The following is a 23564-nucleotide window of genomic DNA, read 5'->3' as shown; positions in this document are numbered from 1 at the left end:
GTCGAACGCTGCTAAGAAAAGGCTTGATGTTCTGTAAAAATCCAGTGTCTTGCATCCCTAAATTACACAGTTTTATATGATGTCACCTATAAACACAGTGAAGTGCTGGTCTTTGGTCGTCTTTCAGAGGGATAAAGTTGTCCCAAATGAATGTATCTGCAGCCAGCAGAGCCTTCCAAGGGTTTTACTCTAATTCCATTCATTAAGACTTGGCTCAGATCTCTTCAAACAGGTCTACGTGGTCTGATTTGTGTCAGTGTGATGGTCCCAAACCTGTTCTAGCTAAACAAACCCCAGTGATTACAGAGTCAGTGAGGTCTGCTTCACCCATTCCAACCCAAGCCAATTATAACCCCATATTATCAGCAATCAAATAGCTCTCCTTGTAACTGCTGAATGAGCCTAATCACATATATTGTTGGCATATCATCTCCCATACAAAACAAGCAAGTAAAAGGCTTGGATGTAAATGAAAAATAACAATCTCACCGTCAGATGCCACATCTCAAAGTCTCGGCTGCCGGCCAAGACAAAAAAACCTACCGGGAATGTTAGGATGTCTCCAAGTCAGGCCAAGCATGGAAGGGAAAGAAAAGGAGGGATGAGCAGAGAGACGGGGATAAAGAGATGGATGAGGAGAAGTGGGTGCAGCTGGTGCCCTTTGTCACTCTAGTGCATGGTCCTCAGAGCTTCAGATCCACTGGGAGGGCAGAGAAAGCCCCAGTAATGACATGCTAATGTGACTGTCAGGAAAGAATAGTAGAGAGATCGGAAATTGCGCCAATTCTCTGCCGTAAATGGGCAACATTGGGGAAAAAAGAAGGGGAAATACTCCCCCGTCCTTTTTATATGAAAAGTGATAAAAGCCTTGATAAATCCCAATAAAAAGGGATTTGGAGATATGAAGCAAGCAGATAAGAGTGGTGGAGCTGGGATGCAGGTGGGGGAGGATGGATAAAGGTGTAATTTTGGTTGGAAAGAGTGAAAGTGTTCAAGGCCTGCTGGGAAATCTGCATGTGGAGTTGGTTTTGTCTTTGCATCCTAGTCGATAACTACCTGTTTTGAACTCTCTTATAAAGTGCATCCAGATTGACAGGCACTTACACTGAGGTCTAGACCTCTATAAACCTGCATGTCTAACAGTCCAGCACAATAAAATTAGTACTCTTGATCAATAGTTATATCTGAGGCAGTGTTGATTAATAGTTAATAGCAGTTGCAAAACATTTGTTTTTGTTTGGCATGTGTAAGATAAATCTGTAGCAGGAAAATGCAACAAACTAATAAAAGGGCATTAGTATGTTCTATAAAGTCTAATTTCTGTTGTTCATTAAAAAACATGCAGCTGCATATAACTCACAATGTATCTCTTTTTTGGAGAACACAACATTGCTAATTAGGAAACAAGTAAAATAGGATTGCTTGTACTTGCTTTTTTTCAAAATGATGCATTTAATTAAAAGATTGCAAATTTTTCCCCCGAGACTTACTGCCTCATTCCCCGCTGGTGTGTGTGTGTGTTTTTTTAACCTCTGAATAATACTCATAGTAGTTTGTTTAGTATATAGACTTTACAATCTAAAGCACATTTTAAAATATATTTTAAAGGCTAACATTGGGAGAAAAGTTTGGATAGTTGGATAGCTATAACACTTTATTATATATACTCTTTTCACATTTAATGCACACAAGTTCTACAATTATGACCTTTCACCCTGTCCTGTATTTTGGGGAAATCAGGAAGAGATGCAGCACTTGTGGATAACAAGCAGGGTTAAACCTCCTCATCCAGAAACCAGCATTTTTGTGACATGCTATATAATATAACATTGCGTGGATTCCACTATCAACTTCTGGACTGTTTTTTGGCATAGTTTTGGATTGTTGCAACAAATTTTCATTTTTGTCCACCCCCATGGCCAGAGGAGGCTTGGGCTTGAAAAATATCCCTTTAAGGTACATTTAGAACCACAAAGAAATGTCTGCTTAAGTTGACAGTGTGCATTTAATTACAATTAAAAACTAATAAATGTAGTTATTTACAGTGGTTTATTTCAGTTGAGAATTCAGAATTGAAATTTAAAATAAATAAATAAATAAAAATGTAGCCGTGCACAATAATTTATAATATATTTTCTGACATATATAAGCTATTTTTTTTTTTACTTCGCTGGAATAGACAAATAGTACAGTCAGACTTACAAACCAGACATTGCACTTTTTTATTTACCATTATAAAGATTTGCATTGATTCATTATACAGTGTATGTACGCCTACACATATTATTATTGCTTTTGCATCATTCATTCTGACCCAGCCCAGTGTCCCTGCTGTTAACCTGTACCTCTAACAGTTTGTTAGGTTGTAATCATTTGTTTTCTGAAACTTCCATTCAAACAATATCCCATAAAAGACTGAAATAAAAGAACAGAGATTGGCTGTTGGGCAAGAAAATACAGAGGGGGTGTTAGGATGTGTGTGTCCTAAATATGGCAGATGAGTGTAAGGTGTGGGTGTGTATGAGCACCTAATTGGCCCAGATATCACAGAATGAAATATTCATGTGGAGGCTCTGCGTCTTTTTGAAAAGGGAATCTGGTGTGTAATGATGAAGTCGGACTGTTTTATCTGCCATGCACCCCACTGACACACTTAAAGCTCGCCATGCGACACCACCCACACAGACACACATACTGGTACAGGCATCGGTACACAAACATACTCCTTATGAAGTTATGCATACATATAAACCTGTGATCAGAGCTGTATAAGTCATGAGGACGCTTCATATAGGGTATAAATAAAACCGCTTCTTTATTCATCATACAGTGCGGTAAAAGTCTGAGTGGATTTTAAGAACTAGTTATGTAGTTTTTCTTGAAAGATACAGAGTTCTTAGTGACAGTGACACTTTACACTGTAACCTGAAAAATACTTGCAAGTGAAGTATATGACATTTCTTTATTGCTTCCTGATTAGTTCAGTAGTAGTTACCTTCATCTCATTGGATGGGCATTAAGTTTTTTTTCCTGATTGTACCCTGAGAGTGGTGACAAGGGGTCATGCTAGCTCATGGAGCTACACTATGTGGGCCAAAGTATGTGGACAGCAAACCATTGTTCGTTGGTCTTTCATTTTCTGGTTCCTGTCCATCCTTTAAACATTTGTAAAGTCTGATGAAGGGTGATGAGGTCAGGACAGCCAAGTTCCTCACACTGGAGGATCATTTATTTGAGCTTTTTTCTCTATCCCATGCTGAGGCAAGAGGCAGACAATCACATGCAGCTGTCATCTAAAGCTTCATTATACATTTTAGAGCTGCAACAATTTGTTGGTAAATACAAATTTGGAAGTGTAAGTCTGGAAAAAGAAACATTTTCAGGACATTTTCAAAAAATTGACTAGTTAAGTAGTTAATTAACAATCAACAATTAATTAACAATCCTCAGCTGCAGATCTAGTAGACTGCACCATTAAGATTTCTGTCTTTTACAACTAAAATAGACCAGCAATAGAGTAAACTTGCCATTAACATTTGGTTGCCTTTTTGACCTAGTCTCTCTCTTTAAAGAAGCACACTTAGCACATGATGATACCACTGCCATGCTTCGCTGTAAAAGATGCTTGGGGTTCAGTGTTTATTGCATGTTTCTGCATGCTTACAAGAGCCAATTACACTGTCATCCTCTAAGCGTCTTCCTCTGTCACAAAGTTTGGCTCGGATCAGAAAAGCAGCAACGATCTGAACAACCACTTTGTTTGCTCCATCTTGTGATTGATATTGAGACTGAAATTGCCTAATTTATTTCTCTATAATCTCTTTGTGTCACACACAGCAGTCACTCACCCTCCTTCCTATCCATCTGTCCATCCCTCTCCACTGGATCCACTGCGGAGGAGTCCCATTAGTAGCAAGAGCCCCTAACCCTTTCCTTGCCTCTCCTTCCTCCTCATCCTCTGCTGCTTAACACATCAGGACCTCCCTCGGCCCTGAAAACCTCTGGATCCAGCTCATACACACACATGCAAGCACTGATTTCCCCAACACACCGAGCCACTAAAGCTTTGGCAGCGAGTAGCACAGGCCTTGGCATGGTTCATCTTAATGAGTGGCAGCTTTGAGCCCCCCTCTGCTGGATGGCGAAAGAGAGATGGAGAAAAAGAGAGAGAGAGAAACCTTATTGAGCCGAGTGGATTGTGGGATTGGCATATGCTGTATGTTTCTGCGAGGCCTTGGCTGGCCGGCTGGCTACTGAGCACTCAGGGCCTCCCTGAAGTGATGTTGAACAGAAACAGAAAGACAAATGAAAAAAGAAAAACATAACCACAATGGGGGTTTTGCCCTTTGTGTGGACAATTAATTAAAATCCATTTATTTCCTCCTTTTATTCATTCTGTTTCTCTGTCTCTGTTCTGCTAAACCAAAGCTCGTAAAAAACTGACCGCAGAGAGAGAGAGAGAGGCAAGTCTGGCCAAACTGGAGCGGTCCCATCCAAGCCGCAACCAGCTGACAGCTTTCAAGGAGCTGCTGAATGGAAGAGGAGGAAAAACAACGGCTGCTCTGCATTAGAGAGCACAAAGACAACCGATGGTCTCTACGGGTCCGCTGCAGGACCACTCACACTGAGGCTGGCTGCGTCAAAAATCTGTTCAGCCAGTAATTGCCCTTCTGAGATGAAGCACTATCAGAAATTTCCTGTCATCATAACATTCTTTCGGAATCATTATGTAGGCCATTATTATTATGTTCCCACCAATCTTTAGTATATATATATATATATATATATATATATATATATATATATATATATATATATATATATATATATATATTATCTGAAAAAAATATTAAACTAGTTGCACTTTTACAACCTCTACAAACTAGTTTTCACTCTACTCTACACATCGGCTGGAGAAAAACTGCAGATTTGGGATTCATGACTGCTGGTCACATGCGAGTCGATCATGGCTTTCTAGTTCCAGTGAAGGTTGCAGAATTTATCTGTTAGCAGTTTTTGTAAGTTTTTTAAAATACATGTTGCATTTTTGTATCTTTTTTTTTTGTAAGCAGACCTTTAAAAACGATTGATGCGAGCATTTTCTGGTCAAGTTGAGGTTACTATTTTGTCTGCTAAATCAATATCAGTGGTCTTGATTAAAAAACATCAATTTATTAGAAGTTGCATGCATTATTCACCCCTGCTCAGGAATTCAAACTTGTGACCCTTCAGTCCAAAGCCCCACTTGTCCGTAAGGAACATAGTGTTTTTATGAATCACAAAGTGGTTCTCAAATAGGTAAATGATATCCATCAATAGCATTGCGTGTGTGGGTAGGCATCTTTCTAAAGGCCATGGAAAAATACAGAACTTGGATACATTTGAAACTGCTTTGCTTCAAATTACAGTTTGGGTCTGTACTCTCCTACACACAGTGCTTGCCAGACGTGTTCTTTAAAGTTCCAACTTCTTGAATGATGAACTTCTTCATCCTTCCTTCCTCAATTCATCCTCTCATACCCCTCTCCCTCTCTTTCATCTGTCCTTGATGTCCGGTCCTTCCCCTCTGCTACCTGACATATGATTTCTCAATCTGACAGTAATTCAGGCCCTCTGCCTTTATGAATAATGGAGTGAATCTGACAGTAGTCAGTTTAACATAACAACCGCCATCAGCCATGACGTTAATTGCCCTCTGATTCTGCCAGTTATGGTGATGGCAAAGATGGCTGTTGAACAAAGAGGCCAGGAGCCCTGAATGGGAGCGAAAGGGGAGGAGGAAGGGACGAGTGGGAAGCCAGGAAAAACAGGCCTGAACAAGATGAAGCCCAAAGGAGGAGGAGGAAGAAAGGAGTAGGTGGTCAGCAAAAATTCAAGACCAGGACAGAGAGGAAAGTGGGTGAAGAAGACGGTGCCGGAGTAAGGAGGATGGATGATAAGATCCTGTATTTGAAACATTAGCTGTGTTCCAATTCAGGGTCTGCATCCTTCGGAGGATGCAACCTACACGGTCTCGGGAAGCTGCGTCCTCCTGAGGACCCTCCTGAGCATCCTCAACCGTTGGTAAATGGGACGGTCTAGCCTTCAAAGCACTTCCTGATTGTGGCGCGGTCATAACGTTTGCCCCCCAAGCCCAGGAAAAACAAAAGCAGCGACAGCGACACAACACAGACTACACAACAAACGAGACAACAGACAACTGGGACAACAGTGTGGATTTAGAAATTTGGATTTTTTTTAAATATATATTTATTTGTTGTTGGAGGAAGAGGAGAGGCGGCTCCAGCGGCAGCAAAACTGGTGACGGCTCATTTTCTTCAGGCAGGGAGAGCGCAGTGGGGAGGTAACATTAGGCTGCTATTTAACCCATATTATTGATCATAATTAATATACCAGTTACTGAGAAAATGCTAGCTATATAACCAGTAGATTGACAAATATGATTAAATGTAATTTATATTTTATTCAATTGTAAGACTTGATACAGGGTTCTGTAATTTTAATACTTTAAATTAAATAGCTAAATGTTTAAGAACCCTGCAAATAACCCTGAAACCACTGCTTTAATGTGTCATTAAGCATCAGCGCTGCACCTCACCTTTGTGCCTCAGGTCTGTCACTGCACCAGAGAATTACTGCTGGTTGGAGGAGCCAGTGGTGCTCCCTGGCAGGACCAGCTGTCTGTCCTGGAGGAGGTGTACTGACCATCATCACCTTTGGAGGGTGAGGATACATATTTTATAGCTATTCATATTTTAATCTGCTTTGTAAACTGCTCTGTTGAAGTAATTATTATTATTTGTGCCTGTTTTAAAAACATCTTTAGTAACATGGCAGCCGCCGATCGTCAGCTCTGCAAACCCTGATGGACGATGTGGTGGACAGAAGAGACAGACACCCCCCCCCCTGTATCTTTGTAAATATTGTACATAACAGAACAATAAATGATTTACTGTTGTCACTGAGAAGTTGTTCAAATGTTTACTTAAATTATAAATAGGTAATGAAACACATAATGTAACAAGGTTAGAAGGGTTTAAGAACACAGAGACAAGAACAATTTAATAAGTAACCATTTAAATAACAACACAGAACATCCAAAAAAATCACAGCCTGTCCACCATCCTCTCCAATGAGCTGAAGTCTGTCCTACTTTATACTATACTACAGTAAACAGTCAAGAAACAACATTCAATCAAAACGTTTAGTTTACAGCTACTGCTCTTTACTTACATTTAAATGTGAATTCGGCACTCCTGCCGGTGCCGCTGTTGAAAAAAATAGGCCCGCAAAGCATCATGGGATATGTAAGGCCACGAAGGATGGTAGCGGTGCATCCTCCGAATTCAGGCAAAAGGAGGACGCATTTGAAGGACCCTTTGAATTTTGGTGAATTGGGAAAGCCTTCGCGCAGCGTTGTGACGTAAGCAGCCTTAAAATGTGCATTCCGAAGGATACAGACCCTGAATTGGAACACAGCTTGTGTCAGACTGTGGGCACATCAAACCCATAAATGCAAAAACAAACTGTGATATTGAGTGCAATATGATTGCCTCACATGTGGCCAGCAGTTAGATGGCAACATTTTTTTGCATGTTTTTCTCTAAAAACCAGGCTGATCCCCATGCAAAAGTGTCAAAAGCTCCCTCGATTACCTGGTCGGCTCCAAAAAGTCTCATAGACTTTTAAAAGCCAAAATAAACATGTAAACTATTGTTTTTTTCTATTTCTAAATCTGCCACAAATATTCAGACAAAGATTTTGTTTTTGTTTGGAAGTCAAAGGCCAAGCTCACTGTGACCTCATCCTGTTATTTCAGACAGGATGTACAGGAATAGGTGGAAGTATTCAGCCAAAAAAAGGCCCAATTTAATGAAATAACAAATGTAGCAAATATATTATTAAATTCAAGTGTGAGACAGGTCAGACTGCACCAATCCGTTTTATGCCAGATGTTTTGTTTCTTCTTTTCCTTTGAATAATAGTCCCATGAGGCAAACCTATTTTTTCAAATTGTAGGTCAATATAAAATGCAGTTTCATATACATTATATGCAAAGGTCTTTGTGTGGGTTTGGCTTGAGCTTTGTTCGACTTTGTATAAGACTCTCCGCCCGCATGCCTTGTAGTGTGTGCAAAGCGACCTGTTTGGTTTGGGAGGACCAGGGGTTTTCCTGTTTCATATGCAGATAGAAAGTGCCTCAGAAAGAGGCAGGATGAAGGTATCCTCCTCCTCCTCCTCCTCCCCAGGTCTTGAGACAGTGAGGAATGCTTCAAGGTAGACCTGGAGGATGCACAGTTGCCGCCTTCACCGCACAACAGTGTTTCTAACTCCCCAAGGGCCTGGGAGTAAAGTCGTTGCTTTCATTGAGGCTAGTGTCGGATGGTGGATAAGGCACAAAACTGACTCTGGGATTTGAATAATTCTGCATCATAGACACATGCTGCATAACAAAAGAACAGGAAAAGACATATGCATTAAAAAAAGACACAGGACTAGTGGAGGAAGCTGGAGTTTCTCAAGCATTTCTTCTTTACTACAGCTTGGAGCTGGACAGGTCTAAACAAAACAGCAATATTTTTTATTTCAGTAAAAAAATGTGAAACAAAAACCACAAATAGAGCAGTAGATTGTGCTGTATAATTTCAGTTTTATTCAGTCTTTCTTCAATCAGGTGAAACTGTTGTGGGAGAGGTCGCATCTCTGACCAAAATTCTGTCCTGTTGACCCCTTAGATTGTTTGTGTTCACATGTGATGTGAAGGATGGCATGGATTTTATCCCAGGTGGAGCAGTACCTTAGGGTCTTGTTCATGAGTAATGGGAAAACAGACCATCAGATCAACCATTGGCTTGGTGCAGCTTCTGCTGTGTACCAAGCAGTATTGATAAAGCTGAGCCATAAAGCTCTGAATCAGTTGGTCCATCTCGGATGGCTGTGCTATGTCATCACATGATGTTGAGAATTTTGTAATCCAGCTCAAAGTAGAGATGCTATTTAACATTGTTGATGAGCCAGGTGAGGTGGTTCAAGCACTTGGTTAAAATGCACCCCTGTAGTTTTCCTTCAAAGGTTGACCAAGCGTGACAGAGGACCTGCTGGAAGAACTAAACCAGTGACTCCAGTGATCCCAGTAACTAAGGGTTAAATGAATGGATTAAAAGATTAGGACCTAAAAATGATGTTTGCTACTTATTATGTCTTATGTTAAATATCCACAGGAGTGAGTTTAGTTAGTGTGAACAACATGAGGTTGTTCTAGTAAAACATAATGACATACAGGGTTTAACTGAAAAAGTGTTGATGGGCAGCGCGACAAAACTCTCTATACTCAGGCTACCAGTTCGCGACAGACACAACTGCACAATAGAATTCAAAAATAAACACGCTGTAATTTCATATAAAATTTTAGGATTATAAAAATAATCTTAAATTATGAACTAGATGTTGAATCGTGAATGAGTGTGTGCTTTCAAGACAAATCCATTGGTATTTGGAAGATATTACAGTGTAGTCCAAAATCATGGGCAGCAATAGAGAATACTTGGAACTGGTCTAGTGAAGATTGAGAGGCATTTTGTGATTATGATTATGAAGTACTAAGTGAAAGTTTTCAATGGCAGACTGTAACCAGGTTGAGGTCTGGGGTATAGTCAAGACTGTAAATAAATGTTTGCCTGTATAAGATATATATATATTTTCTAACATAAAAATAGACCAAGGATAGACCCATGTGGTGCCCCTGTCTGATGAAAGGAAGGCTTTAACTCAACAAGGGACATGGAGTTCCTCAGAGGTCTATCCCTGATCTAATATTTAGGGCTCGAGCACCAAGTGGTGTGAAGACCCTGTTGTATTCTTTATTGTTTTTTTTTTTAAATTAAATCAGTTTGTGTTTGTAAACCTAAGTGGTCTGTACTAACTTGTAGGGCAGTAAGACTGCAGCATGTTCACAGTTGTTCAGCTTCATGAGGCCTCCCCTCCGTTCATCAATTCCTATGCATTAACTCCACTTTGCGGGTAATTGCAATCCTATGCAGCAAAAAAAAGTATTGTCATAATTACTAAAATGTGGATATTAAAATGTGAGTTCATTACAACTCAATTTCAGCTTTTATGAAAATCATAAGGCGCTATGTTGTATAGAAAATGATGAACAAAGGATAATCACGTTTTGGAAACTGAAATATTACCACCTATTAAACAGTAATCTCATCAAGTGCTGATATGTCGAAGATTACAAAAGCAGAATGTAGGGTCTCCGATGACTGTAATTAAGGCCGACCCATCCTCTTACAAATAAAGGCTATAAACCCATTATTATGTGGAGAATTAGAGGAAATTCTCTTTTCAGAAATGATTCAAGAATGGAAGTATGATTACCCCCTTTTTCTCTCTTACTTGCTCTTTTTTGAAATCACAGCAGAGGGCTAATCTTTGTGCAGCCTCTGACAGAATAGTATGAGCGCCCCGGAGAAATGTGTTGAATAAATGGACAAGGGAGGAGGAAAGTGTGTGTGTGTGTGTGTGTGTGTGTGTGTGTGAGAGAGAAAAAGAGAGAGAGAGAGAGAGAGAGAGAGAGAGAGAGAACAGCATCATTCTAATGATAAATTGAGGAATCTGATGGAGTTTTTCTAATCACCACAAAGAGGATCTGTTTCCTTCTTTTGTGTCATTCATTAAAAAAAACTCTCTCCAAAAGGCCAGATATCTGTGCAGCAGTCTAGACCATAGACTGTATATAAATACAGATGAAGCATCAATGATGTCGCACGTAGGTTTCTGAAGAGCCTTTTTGAGTCCCTGTGGGTGGTTCCAAATGTCTTCATGTTCGTATCATAGTCCCCCGAAACTCACAATACAGGCAAAGAGGAGAAGCAGGAACCTCACTCTGTCACTTAAGTGGTCACGCCTACAATTATGCACAAGTTTCAACATGGAAGTCTATTGGGATTTACTAGCTTTTGGAACCAGCCTCTAGAGGCAGCAGGAGGGCTTCACTTCTCAGCCCCGGGGGTTGCTGTTTGGTCTGGACCAAACTGAGGACTCCAAAGATTGGTCTTAACTCTGAGATATTAAAGTACACACACAGCTACTTTCGCCTATCCAGCAGCGAGAGAGTGATTCATTCCCAGCTGCTTTTATCTGACCTGAGCCAAGTGTTTTACACAGTGCGGCCAGGCCTTCCAAGCACTTTCTCACTTGGAGATTTGAGTGTGTATCGTACGTGTGTGTGTGTGTGTGTGTGTGCCCTCTGCCTTGTTCGCTGGCCCTTCTTACAACCTGTCTCAGAGATAAGAAGCGTTGCTTTTTCATTTCAGGAACCTCTCCCTCTCTGTTCTTGCACTTGGGAGCAGAGCGCTGAGGACTGGCGAGGCTTTTCCGACTTCATCCTGTCAATACGATGGGATAAGGAGTCGGACTGAAAGTTCATTAATTCCTGGGTAACCTATGCCTGGGCTGGGCTAATACCCCCTCTGCTCTATTGATGTTGCTGTTCCCAGGGTGAGAGAGCAGCTTCAGCCATGCAGCACACACACTCCTCTCTCTCCCTGCCTGCCAGTCTTGATCAGACTCTTTCTTTCCACTTGTCTTCTCACGTGTCATTCAGAGGATGAATAAAGAAATTTAAAACGCCACAATATAGCTGACATACAAAACTTCTTTAAAAAGAAACCATGGAAGTTACAGGGGTTATCAGAAAATAATATTTTATTTCAACTTCCTTCTACATTTCATCATCTTTTCTTCTACATCGTTAAAATGCGAAAAAAGTTAACTAATAAAGATTTCATAATTCATTGTATATTTTTTATAACCTTCATAATCAACTCTTGTGAGGATTGATAAAGGTTCTGACATTCTGGTTGGAGCTGCTTGTCTGGTGCATTTACATATGTGAATAGTTGCAGTTGATTAGATAAGTTTATGTAGCTTCAGATTATAACCTGCCTTCAAGAGCATGCACCCCAGATCTAAGCTCTGGCAGTCCAATGCAGGATGTATGTGGCAGAGACCAAGCGGTGGACTTTAACCTTTGAGGTCATGTTCTAAGAGCCAATTGAAAAACCTGACATCTGTTGCCTTGCTCTTCTGATCAGGGATAACAAAAGAACAGAGAGCTGGTCTGTACTGAACACCACCCCTCACCCCAACCTCTGTACCCCTAGCAGTAACAACACAGGTCTGTGATTTGTGATAAGAGGAAAAAGCCTGACACCTCCCACTGCCATTCCACTTGTTTTACAGCTCCTGGCTCACACTTGACTGCAGGAAACAGATTGTGTAAAAGTAGTAACTATATTTTTCTGAATGAATATTTTCAAAATGTGTCAAAATATGAGATGTTTCAATATAAAAACCATAAGCTCCAATTAAACCTAACCAAGTAGGTTAGGTTCTTCTCCATTATTCTGAATGGGGAACTGTTTCTCTGTTCCTTTCATTCATTCTTTTTCCCTGATATAAGCATAGAAGTACATGTACTCAGAGTACAATTAACACCAGCTCTGGTCGTGTCAGCTTGCTTGTGTACCAGATGCAATGAAACATCCTCTTGTTCATGCACTGCACTAAAGAAGAAAAGAACCCTGGTTCCAGCTAAAAGCAGAAATCATGTAGCTCGTTCAACAGATCATCAGCTGAACAACGGTAGTTCTAAAACTACAGGCAGACTAGATGCTAGACCACCCTGCGGTACAAAGTGGTATACCTGAGGTACAAGCTGGTTAGCATGCTACAATTCATAGATGTCTTTGTGACAATACACTGAGGTATGAGGCATTGCTAGTGCTTCTTCATGTGCTGTAAGTAACAGTAAGTTCATTGTTATTTTTTTTTTATTTTAGATACTTTAGTAATCCCAGAGGGAAATTTGAAGGCTGCTGCCAAGCAGTGTCACACAATGACTAGCAAGGCGCGCCACAGGCAGGGTGAAGTGTCTTGCCCAAGGACACACAACAATGACTTGTGTACTTAATGACCACCCAAAAATTGATAATAGGCAGCAAAGTTGAGTTACTGAGCACAACATTGAAGTTGAACCCTCCCTGCCTCTCTCCTACTGCAGCCAACATGTTTCTCTGTCAGCTGCTCATTACTAGTAATAGTGGTATCAAGTTTACTGTATATGTATATATAAATAAATTCAGCAATAGTCAGAGTTTTGGCAGCCTATACACAGGTGTACATCACCGACTGGCCAGATTATATCAGTTCTTTCTGAGGTAGGTTAAAAGGAATGGAATGTGTTGTACATGTGTGAGAATGTTAGTATTTTTGTTACCATGAACATCAGCATCTATTCATTCAGGTTAGTGTGACATATCCAACCTGTACATGTGCAGTGTGCATCCAATAATTCGTCGGAATTACCGCTGCAGCCACATCTCATTGACACTGATAGTGAAATTATTGGAGGAATTCAGAGTAGCCTTAAAAAAGTGTGATTTCAGAAGCTATGCTGCTTATCCAGCCCCAAAAGTTATGGAAACAATATGTATGAAAATGAGTCGGAGTGTCAAAATCCTCTCCTCGGCAAAAGTGTTTTGTACCATAAGCAGCCTGCTGTTCCCAAACTGATGAGAAGCTTATCCTGGGTTTGTGGGCCAATAGACTGCCATTTTTCTTCTTTCTTAGGGGTGTCCCTACTTTGCCATGCAGAGCTGTTTTAATAGTTTCTCAGTGCAGTTGGCATGGTTACTGGTGCAGAAAGGCAGTGACTTAAATCTGCCAGCTGAATCTCAGTGAACCTGCGATAATCTTCGGACAATCTCTGTATTAACATCCAACTTCTGCCTGGCTCTCTCGCTACGCTGCTCACTCGCTCCCCCGGCTGCACAACACACACCAGCACAAAGACGTTTTTCTCTCTCTCTCTAACAGGATAAAGGCTAGTAAAATGAAGGTTCTAACATCATTACCTATCAAAGCCTTCCTTATTGCCCCTGACCCAACACCAGCCATTTGTCTTTTTTTTTTAGAATAGCGGGGTGTCAATGCGACAAGCTACTCCAGGCCTCGGTGAGGTTTTGATACAGGGAATGAGAATGGGAATAACAAGGCAGGACAAAAGGGCTCTGGTGATGGCTTACTGAATCTCTATGTAAATCCCTGGAACATGGAGGGAAATGTACCAGGCAATGTGCTAGCGTAAGCCCTTTAACAGCCGCCGGCCCTGATTAAAACAGCACATTAAGATGCCACGGGCAGCTGAATGACACGACCAACCCCAGGTCCAAACTCTGGGTTATTTATTAGCTGGCCCTGCTAACACGTATCGACTGGCCTGAATTAATGTGCTCTTTCCTCTTTTGCTACTGATGATGTGTTTAGTGCTACAGCCATTTGTAATAATGCTGGACACTCCTCATGACCTCAGCTTACATTACGATACAGCATGAGTGTGTGTATGTGTGTGAGGAGGGTGGATTATTTTATGGAAAGAAGATAAAGTTGCTTGTTGGCCCCTCACAAGTGTAGTTGACTGATATGGATTTTTTGGTTGATCTTTAGTATTACAGTCGATATATGATTACAAATGTTTTTCACTGACATACTTGGGATGATTTGTGATTAAATAAAAAAAGTTTAATAACAGTCTCTCTGGCTTTGTCAGTAGGCCTACTGCAGAGCACTTTTCAAGTAAAAAGAATGTATAAACAGAATATAGGGGTGTTCCATAGCTACAACACAGGGCAGCCTGCAGATGTGCCTGTCTGTTAATCCAAATTTGCTCAGCTGATAATTTAAAATGGCCAAAAAGTGACCTGATTGATCAGCCATCTCTTAAACATCTCTTAAAAAGGTAACTGCAACCAATCAGATGAAGCAAACAATAAAGAAGAAACAAAATTAGAACCCGCTAACACTGGGGAAATAAATCCGGTTAGAGCAGTATTCAGGCTGAGTCTGAACAATGTGAATCCGGATATATACGAATTGATTTCAATCCACCTCTCAGAGGTGGATCTAGCCGGATTGGGTTACATCTGGCTCAGATCTGACCGCAAATGTGGCTAGCGAATCCTGCTAGCGACGCCATACTTCCAGGTTTACAGGGACAGTGTCTGGGTCTCATACAAAAGCCACAAATAAACAACCCTCAACCTACAGCAGTTTATTTTTGACAGGGCTACAAAGAAATAAACTGCTTTTGGAACCAAAAAAAAAACCGAAAGAACAAACAAGACAAAAAAAAAATGCATGGCGCATGCGCGGATTGACTTTCTCCAGTGTGAATGGGGCCTTAGGGTCTTTAAAAGCAAGCAAGTAGCAGTTAGCGTGTTAGTTGTGCCACTGTAAGGAATATATGTTCATAAAGGTTGTTAAACTATATGATATAACATCTAAAACACACAGTACTGCCAGTACTTCCTCTCTGAATGGTTTGGTCTATGTGGCCTGAAGCCTGGCAGGAGGGATTTGTGTGAGCTTGTGCTTTGTGAGGTGTGAAAGTCCTAGGTTGATTTCATTTGAGTTGGCATCAGTTGTGTCTGAAGAGTTTCAGAAAGTAAACTTGTATTACGTCTGGTGCATCAAAGGAGTCAAGCTTAATACTGTATTGATTATAAGAGAAGTGGGAAAAGTGTCTGCATTGTGCTTTCAAAATGCTGAGCATGTTTGTTTTTAGTTTGCAGTTCTGTGAAATGTTTCTTTTACTGTCACTTTTCACATGGCTACGCCGACAACAGAAGTTGTCATTTAAGAAAATTAAAAAGCAAAGCAGACATTTCAGGGCTGGGTGCGTAAAAAATTGCATCTGTGCGATGGAATTTATTAGAAGGGTCCAAAAGTCTGACAGCAGATTGAATATCTGTCATGTAAAGTGAGAAATAATTAAAACGTTTGGAGATTTAGAGAAAAACATCTTAGGATTCTAAAATTTGGGACATTGACTGTGACCAAAAGGCAGATTTGACCTGTGTTTTAGCTTTAAAGCAGCATTCAAATGACACTGTCAATAAAGACTTGATCAATTCACTGTGCAGTCATTGTTTCAAACCAATACACACACTCTCTCTCACACACACACACCCCTGTTCACATCCCATCATTGAAGGATGCCTTAATGCCTTTGCCATAAATGTGGTCTTGTGGCAGTATGTGCTTTATGATTGTGAACAACCATAACAAGTAAACTATATTCTAGAAGGATCTACCTAAAGGAAAGCCATACGGTGGGTTGACAAGGGGAGGTATCTTTTGGACATAGCAAACATGGCATCAGAAATAAGTGAGATAAGAATTCTGATTAAAGAGGATCTTTAAGAGAAGAGAACAGAAGATCTTTAATCAGAATTCAAAAATCATGTCTAAGCTGATATTATAGTAAACATTTAACTACATCTTAATCAAATGCAGAACAGGTGGTCTCAGACTTTCGGACCCCACTGTGCATCAACCACAGCACCACTTCACCATGTGTTTCTATTTCCAAAGAGCAACTCTTGAGATTTTTTTTAGTGGAAATTCAAGCCATAGTTGTGTTTAATGTTCACTGGGAGACTTTAAGGAGCATTCTGCTCTGCTAAAAACATCAAAGAGCATTGCTCAGGCGAAGTCCAGGGACGGTGACCCTCCAAAGACCTCCATCTGTTGCAGCCTCGTCTCTGTGCAGTTGCCGTGCTGCTTTCGTTGGTGTTAGCAGCATCTGACGTGCTGAACTCCAGGGGCTGCAAAAAAAAAGAGGCGATGTCACTAACTTAAAGTTGTCTTAACTTAGTTTCTGGGAGCCGGGCCAGCCTGTGTAACCAGCCTGCAGAGAGCATAGGTGGGGGGACAACAAAGCCGGACCCTTCTCTACTCCATATGGCAGGGTGAGAGGGGTTCCAGCAAGTCCCTGTGTTGAGAAGTTGTTTGGTACACTACAAGGGATGGTAAGGTGGGCTGCAGGATGGAGTCGGCAGGGAGGTAGAAGGTTGGAGCCAAAATACATCAGGGTTCAATAAAATGCTGCATGTGGAACTAAAGAAGGATTTTGTCTCGTTTATAACAGGTTTTAAAGTATCTAGGGCTAAGCATGTGGCTGTGTTTACATGGACTGAAACATGCAATACCCAGATGTTTGTTTTTACATACAATTTAAATGTATTTTAAAGCTATAATGGCACATGGTCCTTTCAATACCGTCGAAGGTTAAAACTCCCTTCTGTTGTCTGACTAAATGTATTCAAAAAGTGTCAAATGCAGCACAGTTTCAGTTTTCATCTGCATATGAATGTAAAATTCCTTTAAACCAAAAAAGGAAAGCTATGTGAGGATGTGTTCTACATAGATCTAATATGGTCAAAGTTACAGGGGGGAAATTTGCATGGCGACCTTGGTTATGGTGACCATTAGCACCTTAAGGTCCTCAAACTGTGCCGCAGCCTCTCTCTGGCCAAAGTGATACATGGCAGAGCAGAATGCAAGGCAAGTTCTCATTGTTTTCCAAGATGTCTGCTGTGGTGGGATAGCCTTGGCTGATGAGTGCATAAGCATGGTTGTGTTGGCTGAAACCACCCCTTAAATGTCTAATCCCTCTGCATAAACCAGCCCAGAACAAAGGTTATTATGTGTACGTCTTTTTTGGTGACCATCAGCAGGTCAGTTTCTCATGACCCAAACCTGTAAACCAGTGAGCTGATGAGCTTTAGTTGTACCAAGCCAAGTTAACCTAGTTTTAGTAATTAAAATTAAATTAAACAGAACATATATTTGCAGCGGCTTATTAACAGATTAAAACCAGGTTTTGGAAATTCTGGAAAGTTTGTAAGACTTGCTTCAAAGAGAGTAATGTAGTCTCGCCAGGACTTACCCATCCTCTCCACTCATTCAAACTTCAAAGTTTTGATGAGTTTTTGATCTCTACAAGGTTTACTACATGCAGGAAGGAAGGGTGGCATGTAATTGGTCAGATCATTGAGGTTGACCTGACAGAGATCGGTAGCCAATTTTAAAGGAGAACAGCAGCTATAGAGGATAAATCCTTTCTAGGTCCTTTTTCAGAGCCTATATATTGTTATTAAAAGGACCCTTTCAAGCAATATGACGAAAACTTTCTGTTTTACCAGCACTGGCTTTATGTGAAAGAACAGAACTGATCTCAAGGCCATCTCCTCCCTATGCACTTTTGGGCCAACACATTCTAAGATAATATCTACACTAGAAGGGACACATACTTACGTTTACATGATCAGGAGGTCAGAGCTGCACATGTGCGCGAATGGCCTCAACGTCAACCTATCCTTGGTCAAAACTGACCATTCACAAGTAAGCATATTTTTTACATAATCAATGCAACCTCACTTTGAAGTTATGTAAAATCCTCTGTGTATTAGCTATGGACAAACAAGTCATTATATTAAGGCAATAACTTGTTTATCATGTATAGCAGTGAAGAACAAACAGTCTAAAAAATAAATGAAAACTACAACAGAAAAAAGAAATCAAGCAACAAGCCTCAGAACAAAATGTATTGACCCACGTTTGGCCCCCACAGCCACGTACTTTATGGATTATTCAAGCAGATGGATCTTAAAGGTTTTGTTTTGATAGAATGCAAAACACACACACACAAAAAAAAGAAAAAAAATCTCAGAAAGATGTTCCATCTTTTCAGCATAAAAACAAAACAATCCATTTGGAACCTGTTGGCCTTCCGAACAGCGCAAACACCTGTTACATGACTAAGTTTGTAGGAGAAAGTGGTATCTTCAAGGTAGCATGTAAAGGGCAGCTGGCATCTTTACAAACTCCTGAATGCCACCCGTTCAAGCGGATTGACAAAATAATATGCACTCGACGTTTTTATGCCGGTTGATGGAAAGAGAATAGGGGAAAAAAAATAAATAAATAAAAAAAATACATAAAGGAAAGGACGCGGGGCACATTTGGGCTCCCACCACCACCATCCCCCTCCTTTCTCTCTTTTTAATCAGAGTAGGAAGACTGACATGTCCAATCATAACAAAACATCAGCTGGTAAATGGGCCTTCGCAATCACTGTCAGCCAGCCTCCATTAGAGAGACCCCCTTTCCTGGACATCAATCAACGCTTTATGGACTGATTCCTTCATTCATTATTTAATTACAGCTATTTCTTTATTTATTTAACCACTGAAGACTTTTTTGTGAGGCTTAATCACTTCTTTGTTGGCAATCACATTTTTACTTCTTGTTTATGTCATTTTTTTTTTCCTTTTTCTTTCATCCCTTTTTTTTTTGGTAATAACTTTGTTCTGTTCCCGTTGAATAAAAAGCTAAGAGAACAGTGCTGGTCCTGTCACAAGCCGCGGCAAGCTCAAAGGGAAGCGGTCAAAGCAGAGTGTCAAACATTTGATCAAGTTTAGATGCGCTAAAAGTCATCTGCTAAACGGAATCGTTCTGTTCTCTAATTCCAGCACATTCATTGAACACACACACACACAAAAGCGGCAAGGCTCCTGCAGAAATCACATGCAAAATAGCCAACTGTGGAAATCTGGAATTATTTCCTGAAATTAAGCCCATTAGCCATGAAATTATTTGCTTTCATTTAAGAAACCATGCAATGCAATTTGAGGTAGCACCAGCACACTACATCTCTTTCCAATTTCCCACTGATCCTGCGGAACCGAACATGCACAAAAGAAGCTGCGTGGGTCACCTAAGTATAGACATAAGAAATATATCCCACTGAGAATCAGATTGGAATGGAAGATTAGTGAGGCTTTATCAAGATATTCATTCAAATCCCCCCTGGCAGCTAGTTTGCTCTTTTTCTCCAGTTAACACAAGAGCAAAGTTTTACAGAGGAAAGTGAAACTGAAGACACAAAGCTACAGTATCAGACAGATGATGGAAAAGTATGATGAATTTATTGGATGTTTGTAGATACATAAAGAGCAGCAAGGGTTGGGACCAAGCGGTCAGCACCAGTGATCATAATATTACTTTAATCATATCTGATTAGAGTAATAAAGGCCTTTATTGAAACAGCGCATTCATGGCTGCAAGTAGACAGAACTCACACGTCTCTGTGCAGTATAAGTCAGTTGGATAGACACGCCTTAAAAATAAATAAATACATTTTAAAAAAATTTAAATTGAAAATATTTTTGGTTTCATTATTGATTTTTTTGATTTTTATAAAAAATAAAATGGGTATTTACAACCAGTTTTTCATGTTACTTAAAACCTGTAGATCAGTTAAAAAAAGGAAAACAAATGAAAAACAAATTGAATTTCTTTAGGTTTCTTTAAGTGATTGTGTATGCCACATTATGGCATACACAATCTTGTGTGATTTAAAAAAAAAAATTGATTTTAGAATAAAATTATTATTATTATTAATATTATTATTATTATTACTACACATGAATTGTTGTAATTTTGTCTAATACAATTCATGCATTTCGAACCCACAGTGCTTTTAAAGATGTAACTTGAGCAAGGCTTTATATTCTGTTCTGTTCTAAACAAGATTTAATACAATACATGGAAAAATTACTTTAAATCTTTAAATCTAAATATGTTGATAATAACTGGACAACAAATGTCTCCAAAACCTAAAACAGATGTCCCTTTTTTTCCTTCACTTGTTAAGCCATATATGATGAAGTAGCTCTTCTACGTTGAGCACTTGTGGTAGATGGGTTTCTACTGTAACAGGATGATGATGATCTGAGTCAGCGGCCTTTTGAACACTGAGGTCTAAACTGTGTCACTGTGAGATGACCAGGTTATCACTGTGGGTTTGGTCAAAACACACATGTAGTGTCCCAGATCAGCAAACACTGACAGTCTTATTTTTTCCATTGATCACATATTTTCTTCATAAGCGGCAATAACCTCCTCTTCAACAGTCAACCACCTGCCGTGTGAGAGGTGAGAGACTGCAGCGTCCTCACTGACTGTGGAAAGTGATTGTAGATGGGGGTATTTTTTAATGCAGGTCCTTTTTGTGCAGCCGATAAAGGTGAAGAGACATACGGACCTCAAAGGGATTAATTTTGTTTCGGAAACGTCAAAGTGAAAATTAGAATACTAGCACAAAGTCAGGGCGACGAACCGTTGAGCGCAGGTGCTCATCTGGCAACCTGTTGCAGTGAGTTGTGGTTTGTCAGCACAGGATGTTTAGTTCAAACAAATGAAACAACTTAACCGGTGCATGCATCCAATCCACCAGCAGAAGACATGTAGTTTTGGGTTGATAAGCCACATCCTGTGACTTTTTTCATGCAACTTCTCCCATCCAGAACCATGTGTTCTTCACTGCATGCAAGCACTGCTGTACACTCGCAGAATCCTGGCTCTGGATAGAAGGAGATGAATGAATAATATGTGTTCACCCTTCAAGCGGTTTGTCGTGCACGTCTTTTATATGAACACAGTAGTAGTTGAGTCAGACTAGTGTATGAAGGTGAAAGCCAAGTCAGCCAAGTAAACAGCAGCTGCTGGATAATTGGTGGGTGACACAAACTTTCATCTAGCAGCAGTATTAGATCATCGGCTCAATGCCACATTTCATTAGTAATCAGGGACGAGCCCTTTGGACGGGCAGGTGCTCAAAGTGAAAAAGGGGCACATGTACAATGTAACTGGTTGAATCAAACCAACCCATATTCATAGAGGGGATAAAGGAGGGGTGGAGGTACAGCCTATATCCACAAAGCCATAATTCAAGCTGTACATATAGGACGTATGAAGATGATGTGTTTAGTTGAATTTAGAGGCTGTAAAAATGTTGAGAGGGGGCACCTCTGGGAGAGGGGGGTCTGGGTGTCCTCCCCAGAAACTTTTTAATGAAGTAGAAGCCATTTCCTGCATTCTGGTGGATTTCAACACCTATTTTACCGACAGAAGTAAAGGGTTAACTCAACAACTATTACTGAGAGATTCAATAATAACTCCTTGTTTATTTTAAGCAATGATGACAAATACAAAACTGAAAACCTCAGCCTCATGGTGGCACTACACTAACAGATTATTAGAACAAAATATGTTTACATCTGTTACCGTCTACCTCTGTGCCACCATGATTTTAACCACAAAAACCACATTTCTGCTCCACCTTATTCCCAAAGAGACCATCAGACTGTCAGATTTTAGAGACAGACTCAAAAAACAGATCGGATTAAACAGATTAGAAACAGATTACTCAAAGCCTCCAAAAAGCTGCAAAAAACCTCACCTGGCAACAAGAAACTCTATTTTCTGATTGGGTGATAGGTCGCTAATTGCTACAGCTGTGAGTGCGCAGGTTGTCTGGTTAACTAGCGGCTGTAACTTGTTAGAGGTGTGTGCAGTCAGACGTCACACTGGACGCTCATGGCTCACTTCACTTCGTCGTCCTGGAAAACTACACCGTGCACAAACATACCGGCACCTGCTCACCGGACCAGCAGTTACTCCCTCGGTGTCGCCACCAGCAGTGGCCGACCGTCTCCCAGTTTAGCAGCGCTCAGCTACAGGGCACCACAGGGCAGAGAGGTCACGTCATGGATCATGTGACCGGCCAACGTAGATCTAAGTTATTATTATATCGTTTCATTTACTATTATTTTGGACCACACAGACTGACTGTCACACGCAATAACACTAACATAAAAACTAATAATAAAAAATAAAATAAAATAAAATAAAATAAAATAAAATAAAATAAAATAAAATAAAATAAAATAAAATAAAATAAAATAAAATAAAATTCACTTCGACAAAAGGGCACTTTGGGCACGTGCCTGTTAATAATCATCTAGCCAAGAAGCACCGCAGGTTTTCTTCTGGATGATGGAGTGTCCTCTGGCCATGGAACCAATATACCCACAAAAAACAGGATTGGGTTTAGATCAATGTTTGGATTTTCATAATATTAAAGAGGTTTTACAAGGCAAAAGTTTTGCATCAGCTGCCACCACGTCTGGTCACTGTGGTAAAGATATATATCTATATATAGTTTTTTTTCAAGGAGACTTAATCAAGGTGGGGGACATTTTGTTGTCAAGGCCGCTCTAACTGTAAATTGTTGTGATAAACCCTGCCTTTCTCTGCAATAAGTGTGACCCCTTTCCCTCACAGTTGTTAATATATAAAAATGGGATTACATTATAACAGTATAATGGATAGGATTTAAAATGCAGGGATTATGTGTGTTTATTTGTTAGTGATACTAAACTAGAGTCTGTGCATACAGGGTTGTGTGTTAATCAGTGACATACAGAGTCACCACTTTAATTCTGTTATCAGAGGCAGTCCAGCAAGTAGGACCTTTAAACCAGATAAACATTCCCTTGTGAAGACAAACAGAAGACAAAATTAGGGCCTTGATGGTGATTAAATTAAGAAGGAAAAGATAATCACATTAATTATATAATTTTTGTTTTTTTAATGAGAGCTACCTTTCGTTCTCAATGTCATTTACACTTTTGATGGCAAATGGATTTAGCGTGGCAACATTTTACACTGATAGCCACAAATTGATGCTTGTCACTTGGAACAACCTGACTGTGGGTGTAGGCCTTTTGCTATCAAGTCAAGTTACAGTTTGGGTTTTCAGGTCAGTCCACACAAAGTGGCAACCTTGCAACCTGAGAATTAAAACCCAT

General features: G+C 40.2%; 1 long non-coding RNA gene across 1 annotated transcript; it reads left to right on the top strand.

Moving 5' to 3' along the window:
- Window positions 1-6307: 6307 nt before the first annotated feature.
- On the top strand, window positions 6308-6851 carry LOC114428048 (uncharacterized). Its single transcript, XR_003669508.1, has 3 exons — window positions 6308-6343; window positions 6612-6723; window positions 6827-6851. It is a non-coding gene; the product is annotated as an uncharacterized LOC114428048 (long non-coding RNA).
- The last annotated feature ends 16713 nt before the right edge of the window (window positions 6852-23564 follow it).

This window comes from Parambassis ranga, chromosome 22 (genome assembly GCF_900634625.1).
Source record: "Parambassis ranga chromosome 22, fParRan2.1, whole genome shotgun sequence".
In the NCBI taxonomy this organism is placed as follows: domain Eukaryota; kingdom Metazoa; phylum Chordata; class Actinopteri; family Ambassidae; genus Parambassis; species Parambassis ranga.
This window is presented reverse-complemented; position numbering and strand designations above follow the sequence as displayed.